This window comes from Epinephelus fuscoguttatus, linkage group LG11 (genome assembly GCF_011397635.1).
Source record: "Epinephelus fuscoguttatus linkage group LG11, E.fuscoguttatus.final_Chr_v1".
In the NCBI taxonomy this organism is placed as follows: domain Eukaryota; kingdom Metazoa; phylum Chordata; class Actinopteri; order Perciformes; family Serranidae; genus Epinephelus; species Epinephelus fuscoguttatus.
In genome coordinates this window covers 18,923,105-18,930,478 of record NC_064762.1, presented here as the reverse complement: position 1 = coordinate 18,930,478, position 7,374 = coordinate 18,923,105, and the positions used below count along the sequence as shown (strand labels likewise).

At 40.4% G+C, this 7,374-nt stretch overlaps 1 protein-coding gene across 2 annotated transcripts in view; it reads left to right on the top strand.

Annotated features, from left to right (window-relative positions):
- The window catches only part of tulp4a (TUB like protein 4a), a 34,656-nt gene that overhangs the window by 2,849 nt on the left and 24,433 nt on the right, over positions 1 to 7,374 (top strand). The gene's annotated exons all lie outside the window — the stretch shown is intronic.

The window sequence follows — 7,374 nt, the reverse complement described above, 5'->3', positions numbered from 1 at the left end:
CCTTATTGATCACATATACATGGGATGCAGCGAATGCTAATGATTGCAAACTATATTTTTTATTATTTGTAAAACTCTGGGTTCACAAAAATCCGATTTAAGAGCAGAGCAGTAGCAGATTTCCTGTCACTTCTTCCTTTTCCCAGCTGCAGGGTCAGGTGCAGAACAATGCCCTTGAAGCTGCTAGTCTTTGTACTTATTTAGGGCAGGTGTTTGGTAGCAAGTGTCTCGTTGAGCACAGCAATGGTTCACTTTCCTTGAAGGGTGTCTGACCTTGCGCTATGGCACACAGAGAGTTTCTTTCTACAGCAGGTGTTTTCACTGTTGTAACTAGAACAGGTTGAGTAATCAACTTTTGTAGTTTTTGGTTGGAAGTGGGACCTGCATACTCTGTGTCTCTTTTACACCCCTGTATGTCCCTGCTGCTCCTAGTCAAAACATTTCAGCGGTCCACCCTCTGGCACTGCGCTTATCTCCCATCATGGTTATACCCTCCAAAGTTTCCCACCACTAGTGCACTGAGGCCATTTATGTTGTCATTGGAAAGATCAGCTGAGTAATGTCGAGGTCTGTCGCCCGGCATGTATATGAATATTCCGCTCAGTATATAGCGGCGCTGGCACAAGTGGAGATTGCACACAGGTTGCATTTTCTCTCTTAGTGGGTGTAGCTGTTGGTCAGATGGAGCAAGGCGCTGTGTCAGCATTCCATAAGGCAGCTGAGGGGAGAGTGGATGAATCCCTACAGAGAGTGACTGAAGCGCAGCAGAAATGTCATTTAACTCTGCCCACTTGAATGTGGTCCAACTACTGAAATTTCCCTTTTGTTGTTTTGGTGCATGCAGTGTGGAGGAGGTTAAACATACATCACTCTAATTCACCTACTTTTTGTCATATGTGAATTTGACTTTATCCACCTGTTTTGGCTGATTAAAATCACAATGACACACATACGTTTTAGTGTAATAAAGTTAGCGGTATCTTTTTGATAGAAGTTGCATGATATTGGTATTTGTTGCATTTCTTTTTAGCTGCACCCCCATTTGGTGTTGCAGATGCAGCAGCTGTTCAAATTAAAACACATCACACAGCTCCTCTTTATTATACCATGCTTTATTCAACACGTTTATGACTGTCTTGCCTCCATCACAGTCTTCAATATGGTGAATAAAGCATGATGTGAAAGAGAGATGTTTTAATGTTGACAGACTTGCACTGAAGCTCAAACTGGTCTGCACCCTGCTGTTTGTGCATTCTTGAAGTTAAAAATCCCTGACTTTACTGTAACACTGTTTTGATAAATATTTGTGTAAAATTTCTGCATCTATCAAGATGCTTTTTCATATTAAACACAGCTGCAACTGGGAGAGAAATGCATATTTCCCCATTGCCCCCTGACCTCATTCCAGCGCCAATATTGAAAGTAGTAATGTCTTCTCCACTTCCACTCCAGAACTGACATAAAGCAATAAATAAATGCCTTGAGAAATGTGAAATCCATCACTCGTCCACCCTATGCATAATTTTGGGCTCCTGACAGTGGTGGAAATCACACTGCCTAATGAATTTTGTCAAGTTATGACAGAGCACTCTGCTCACCCACGTCATTTTCCATCCCCGTTCTGAAGAGGAAAGAATGCTGTTTGCAATATATAGTCCAACACCAAGGAAAATGACCTCCTAGAGCTTGGTATATAGTCTGCAGTCCTGTCTGGGTATTAAAATATGTTTTAGAAGATGCAAAAACTCTCCTCAAGTCAACATTATTTCATTTTTTAAATGTAGTCTTTAAAGAGCTATGTCGATAAATTTGAGTAACCTTTCCTTGTCTTCGAAAGCTGCACGCTCAGCAGTCACATCCCCTGACAGTCCCGTCCTTTAAACGTCAGCACCGTCATTGAACACTTGTCATCGATGGTGACGAGTGTCCTTTAATGTAAATTAGTTCAAGTCATGCTATAAATGACTTCATACAAAAAAATGCAACATGAAGTCATCCTGTAAGAGTGGAGTCCTGCCAAGATCAATACTCATGCCAGCATCCTTAAGTTTGGCCATTATTCCTGTTGATGTATAGACCCGAGTGTCCTGTGATCATTCTAATGTAAGCGAGCGTCTGAATGGATGTGTCTTTTGGACGTGGCCCAATACAGGCAATGTAGTAAAGTACGGGGCAGATCTTAAGCTGTCAGACATCTGTTAAGAAGAGGGGTAGAGGACTGTATTTCTTGAGAGTGTTGCACTGCCTCTCACTGGATAAAGGGTTTGATTTACACCCGTGTCCACCCGTGATTTTAAAAAAAGAATAAATGTTTGCACTCATTGCACTACTACAGAAGCATAATTCATTTACTTGAGAGAAAAATATTCACTATTCCTCTGAATTAACAAGATTATTATCTAAGTATTCTGGAAAAGGTTTTCACATAAAAACTGCTCTTGTTTTGCTGAATTAAAGAGTTAATAATCTCCTAAATTCTTGTTTTTCTGTATTAGCAATATTATTATTTCAGAAAAATAAGAGCAGATTTTTTTTCCATGAAAACTTTTCTTACAGTATGAGAAAATAATCTTGTTAAAGATTCACTGTGTAGTATTTAGCATGATAAACTGGCAGAAATGGAATATAATATAATAAGTATGTTTTCTTAAGTGTATAATCACCTGAATATAGGCATTGTTGCATTTTCCTTACCTTTGAAGGAGTCGAGAGGAGACCTCTGTGAATAATTTGGCATCTGGTAAAAAAATCTCCAGAATGTCTGGATCTTAAGTTATCTGAGAAAAAAGGTGAGCACACATTAGCAGGTGCGGGGCTAGCGGCTTGTTTGTGACAAGCCGAAAAACATCGGAAAAACATTTATTTGTAACATGAATCTGCTTTATTCAGTATTTTTACTGCTCTGAATCACCTATACTGTTTGTTTTGGAGAGGAAGACACCACTATGGATAATTTGGCTCCTGGTAAAAACCTCCTGAACGTCTGGATCTTAATTAAGTTATCAGAGGAAAAAAAGATATCACACATGAGCAGGTGCAGGGCAGGCAGCCTGCCTGTGATGAGTTGAACAGCGTCGGAGAAACACTGATTAGTAAATGAAATTGCTGTATGCAGTTCTTTTGGTTTCGGAGAGGAAGAAACCTCAGCTCCTGGGTGAAAACCTCCTGGATAATGAACGCTGAAGGAATCCTAACTGGGATTTAATGCTTGGCTCACGGAAAGAGTTTCAGCTGGTTGTAATCCGCAATCACACACTGTTCCTTTATTTCAGGAAAACAAGAGCAGTATTTTTTTAAGTGAATGCATTAAGCTTCCATACTAGTGCAATGAGAGCAAACCTTTTTTTAAATGTGGACTCAAACCCTTCATATCCATTGTGAAGCAGTGCAACACACTACAGAAATACAGTCCTCTACCTGTCTGCCCCTTTCCTAACAGGTGTCTGACAGCTTAAGAGCCGCCCTGTACTTTACTTTTCTACTAGTTTTCAGGTGAATGCATTATGCTTCTATACACTACAAGACACTTTGAATAAAAGCATCTTGTGTTGCGGTGAAGCTCAGCTGTTGTCCTGCTGTAGCACCTATTCTGAAGGCTCTCATGATCCTCCGCAGATAATGAAAAGGTTTTTCAGGGCCAAGGCCTGTAGTACAGCACTGATTAAAGTTCGTCCTCCTCTGTGTTTAATTCCCCTTCAGCCACGGTGAGAGATAATTACAAGGTAAGAGCTTCAAAGGGAGCAAGGTGTGTGGTGCCATCCTCCTTTTGTTCTGTCTCCCACAGCCATCTTTTCACAGTGGGTGTCAGAAGAAAACTATTTGGTATTTAGTGCGTTGAGTTTTTCATGGAGATGGGTTGCTCAGATGCACGTTACTGTCAAGTCAGCATAGTGTTGTCTGTTGCTGTATTTATCGATTATCAAAATAGTTTTGTGCTGATTGATTAATCAACTAATCATTTCAGCAATCTTTTCATTGATTTATTTAACATGACTACTTTTTTGGTTTCTGTTTTAAACTGATATAAGGTGATTTATTATTGGATTGATGTTAACTCAGTTTTGTCCTGAAAGCGTTTCACATTGTGGCTTTTACACAACTTTGCATTACAACACAAAATAACAGTTTAACTCTTCGTGACAGTTCTTTTTAGACTAAAAATAAATCAGCCAGACAAACAAATAAAGTTGTATCGAAAGAAATTTTGGCATCAAATGTCTTGATGCTATTTTTATATAATTTTCTAAACACAGCGACTGACCTTTTAGCAGCGGGCGTGTCAGTTGCACTCCACTTAAAACAAAATTGAAAATAGATGAAAGCAATAAGTTTTGCGTCCTTCTATGTGACTATACCTCTGATGCTGCAGCGTAATCCCTCAGGGACCTGCATCAGAATAGATCAGCACCTCTTTTGACAATCCAGGGCTTTTTTATTCCATTACAGTGCACTCAGATGCTGAACAGACCGAGCAGATAGTCACTAGGAGTCCATTCATTCTCCATGAGAGCTGAACATCCGAGACAAGCTTGACAATGACTGTCAGCATGTTGTCAAGGGAATGTTGGCCGCAGCACAGAGTTTTGGCAAATTGTCTTTCAGAATCCCGTCAACTGCGAGCTGTGCTATTTGTCTTACAGTACAATCATACATATATGCTTAAGGGAAGTGCTTGTATTGTGTTAGTGGAAACATCCACTGCTCTTACTGCTCTTGTTTCTTTCTTTAGTTTTTCAACTCATTATTTCAAAGTTTTATAATTATAAATTCTAAATACACAGGTTTATTTGAATATTAAAAGCCTCCGTATTGTTGTAACATCAGTCTGTATCTTTGCTACAGTAAGTTGTAGTCAGTCGCAGCCAGAAAGTACAGTGCAACTCCACTTTCTTGAGCATGTGTGCTGTGAGAGAAAGTAGAACATTAAAAGACAATCTCAAGGGGTGATGTTGTCACTTTTGATGCTAAAAATATGCATCATTTTAAGTCTGCAGCACAATGTCATTGTGTCTATGAATTGTTGTGACTGAAACCCCTTTTTAGGTTTTTTTGTGATTGCTGAAACAGCTGCAGACATGGTAGTTAAAAACATGCATTCACACACACCTTGCTACCATTCCCATGAGTCTTATGAGTGACTTATTGCCCAAAGGCAGGAGCCTCACCTGTTGGGTTTCCCTTTGAGGCCTGATTCAGGCTCTTCGCTAAGGCAGAAAGGGACTGCGTGTCTAAGGCCCTAATCCAAAAGGGACAGGTGACCCCAGGGCACCAACTCATGTTTACCACTTCACCATGTAGGTTCAACTCCCAGTGCAGCTTCTTTGGGGTGTTGTCCTCTGAAAATATTTAACTTTTAAGCTTCACGGGGTCTGCGCGGTCTTCTAAAGCTGCTCATTATGACAGATCAGAGGGTATGAATCTCTTGGATGAACCCTACCCTCTCCGGCTCTCATTTTTCACGTGTGCTACGTGACGTTGTCATGCATTAAAAGTTGTTTCCTGGTGAAGCCTCATAAATAAATCAGTTTGTATCTCTAGTAGATGGCCTGTGCAGGAACCAGCACTGATCTGAGACCTTCACAGTTGTTTTTAAATAGGCAGGGAGGAGGAGGAGGAGGATAGTGGATGACTTCTGTGGTGCAGTGCAACTAACTTGTCTGCTCAGACTTAATGGGGACCATAATAATGGATTGCAAGATGGGCAGAATGCAGCATCATTTTTCCTGCTATACAAGCTGAGGGAAGTTAGAGTAAAGTCATCACTTTTAATGGGCTGCGCTGCATTTCTGCCTCAGAGTTTTCCTCAGTGTCAGTTACCTCAGCTTCTCACTACCTGTGTCCAGATGCTTATCTGTGTTCCCTGGTCTTGTTACATTGTCTGATTAGTTTCTTCCTCTGCACCGCAACTCTCCATCCTCTTCTTCCTTCTATCATGATCTCCTCTCCTGTGCCAGTCACTACCTTGCATACACACGTCTTCCTTTAAAGCACTTTCTTCTGCTCTCTCCCCTTGTCTGATCTCCTGACTTTAGAAGCCCAGCTCAGGATTGAAGAGTGCACGACCCATTTACTGCATTAAAATGGTCTCACCAAATGTGCTTAGTGGAAATGGCTTTAGTGTGCTAATCCATCCTTGGAGAGGACATGTTGCATAACACTCAGGCTCGGCTGCTTCCTCAGATCCAGGTGTACTTGTCTGCTCACTAGAAATGTTCCAAGAGGGACAGCATGGCCCGTACAGTGGTTCTTTTTTCTCTGAGAGGTGTTTGTAGTCAGGGATCAGACAGATGTATCTGCACACTTGAGTTCAATTTGTTGTAGAGTTGTTTTGCAGAATAAAAGCCCCTCATTCCAGCCTATATAGAAAACGGCTGAGGACAAAAAAATAGAAATGTAAGCACCAGACTGCTCTTATTTTTTTTGTCTTTTGTGTGCTTTGTTTGCTTTTTATGTTTCAGAGAGTTTTTTTTTTGTTTTTTTTTAACAGACTAACAAGTAATGCTTTATGTTACAGTTAACATTTGAGGAAAATGTCCCCGACCCTAAGTAATTGTTTTTTTGTTTTTGTTATTGTAATATTTTTCTTAAATTTAATTCAGAGTGGCATTTACAAAAGTCTTAAAAATCTTACTTCCCTTGAAATGTAGAAACTTTGTGCATGCCATCATTTTTTCCCCATTATGTCCTTTTGCATTATAACTTGGTGGCAGCCTGGAAAACATGTTGCAGTTCTTATAAATTTAATATAATGAGCCACTGTAGTATCAGCAACATGCTTGCGGCATCATTGTAAGTCACTACCATGTGAGTAACAGTATACAAGGACATACAGTAAACAGTATATACTTTTCTTATCTGATGTAAAGTCAGTAGCATATCAGCCATGTACTCAACTTTCAAAGACCAATGTAGTGAGAAAATAAAACCCAATGGTCTGTGTGAAGTAAATAATGAATTACAAGTTTTCAAGCATTTAACTGCACAGAAAAGTCAGTGTATCCACCTTGCCAACACCCTGAGCACACCGTTTGCCTGCAGCTACTTTTCTCAAGCTTTGCATCACGCCCACTGATAACCAATGTAAATGCTATTATCAGATATTGATATTGATTAAGGTTTTATCACATGCTTGCTGTAACCGTAAACATTTCAGATTCTACCTCCCCCGAACGTCCTGTCCTGTTGCCCTTTCTGTCACGCTGCAAATCACTCTGGCCCTGCTTTGCCCATTCTGGCTTCCTTGCTTTTGTATCAGCACAGCACAGCGCAGCGCTTTTCTTTAATTGAGTTTTGTGTCTGATTTAATATCATGTCAGACCCTGAAACAGAGGAGAGGGTAGAGGGGGATGTGGAGGGAAAGAGTAGATTCTCTCC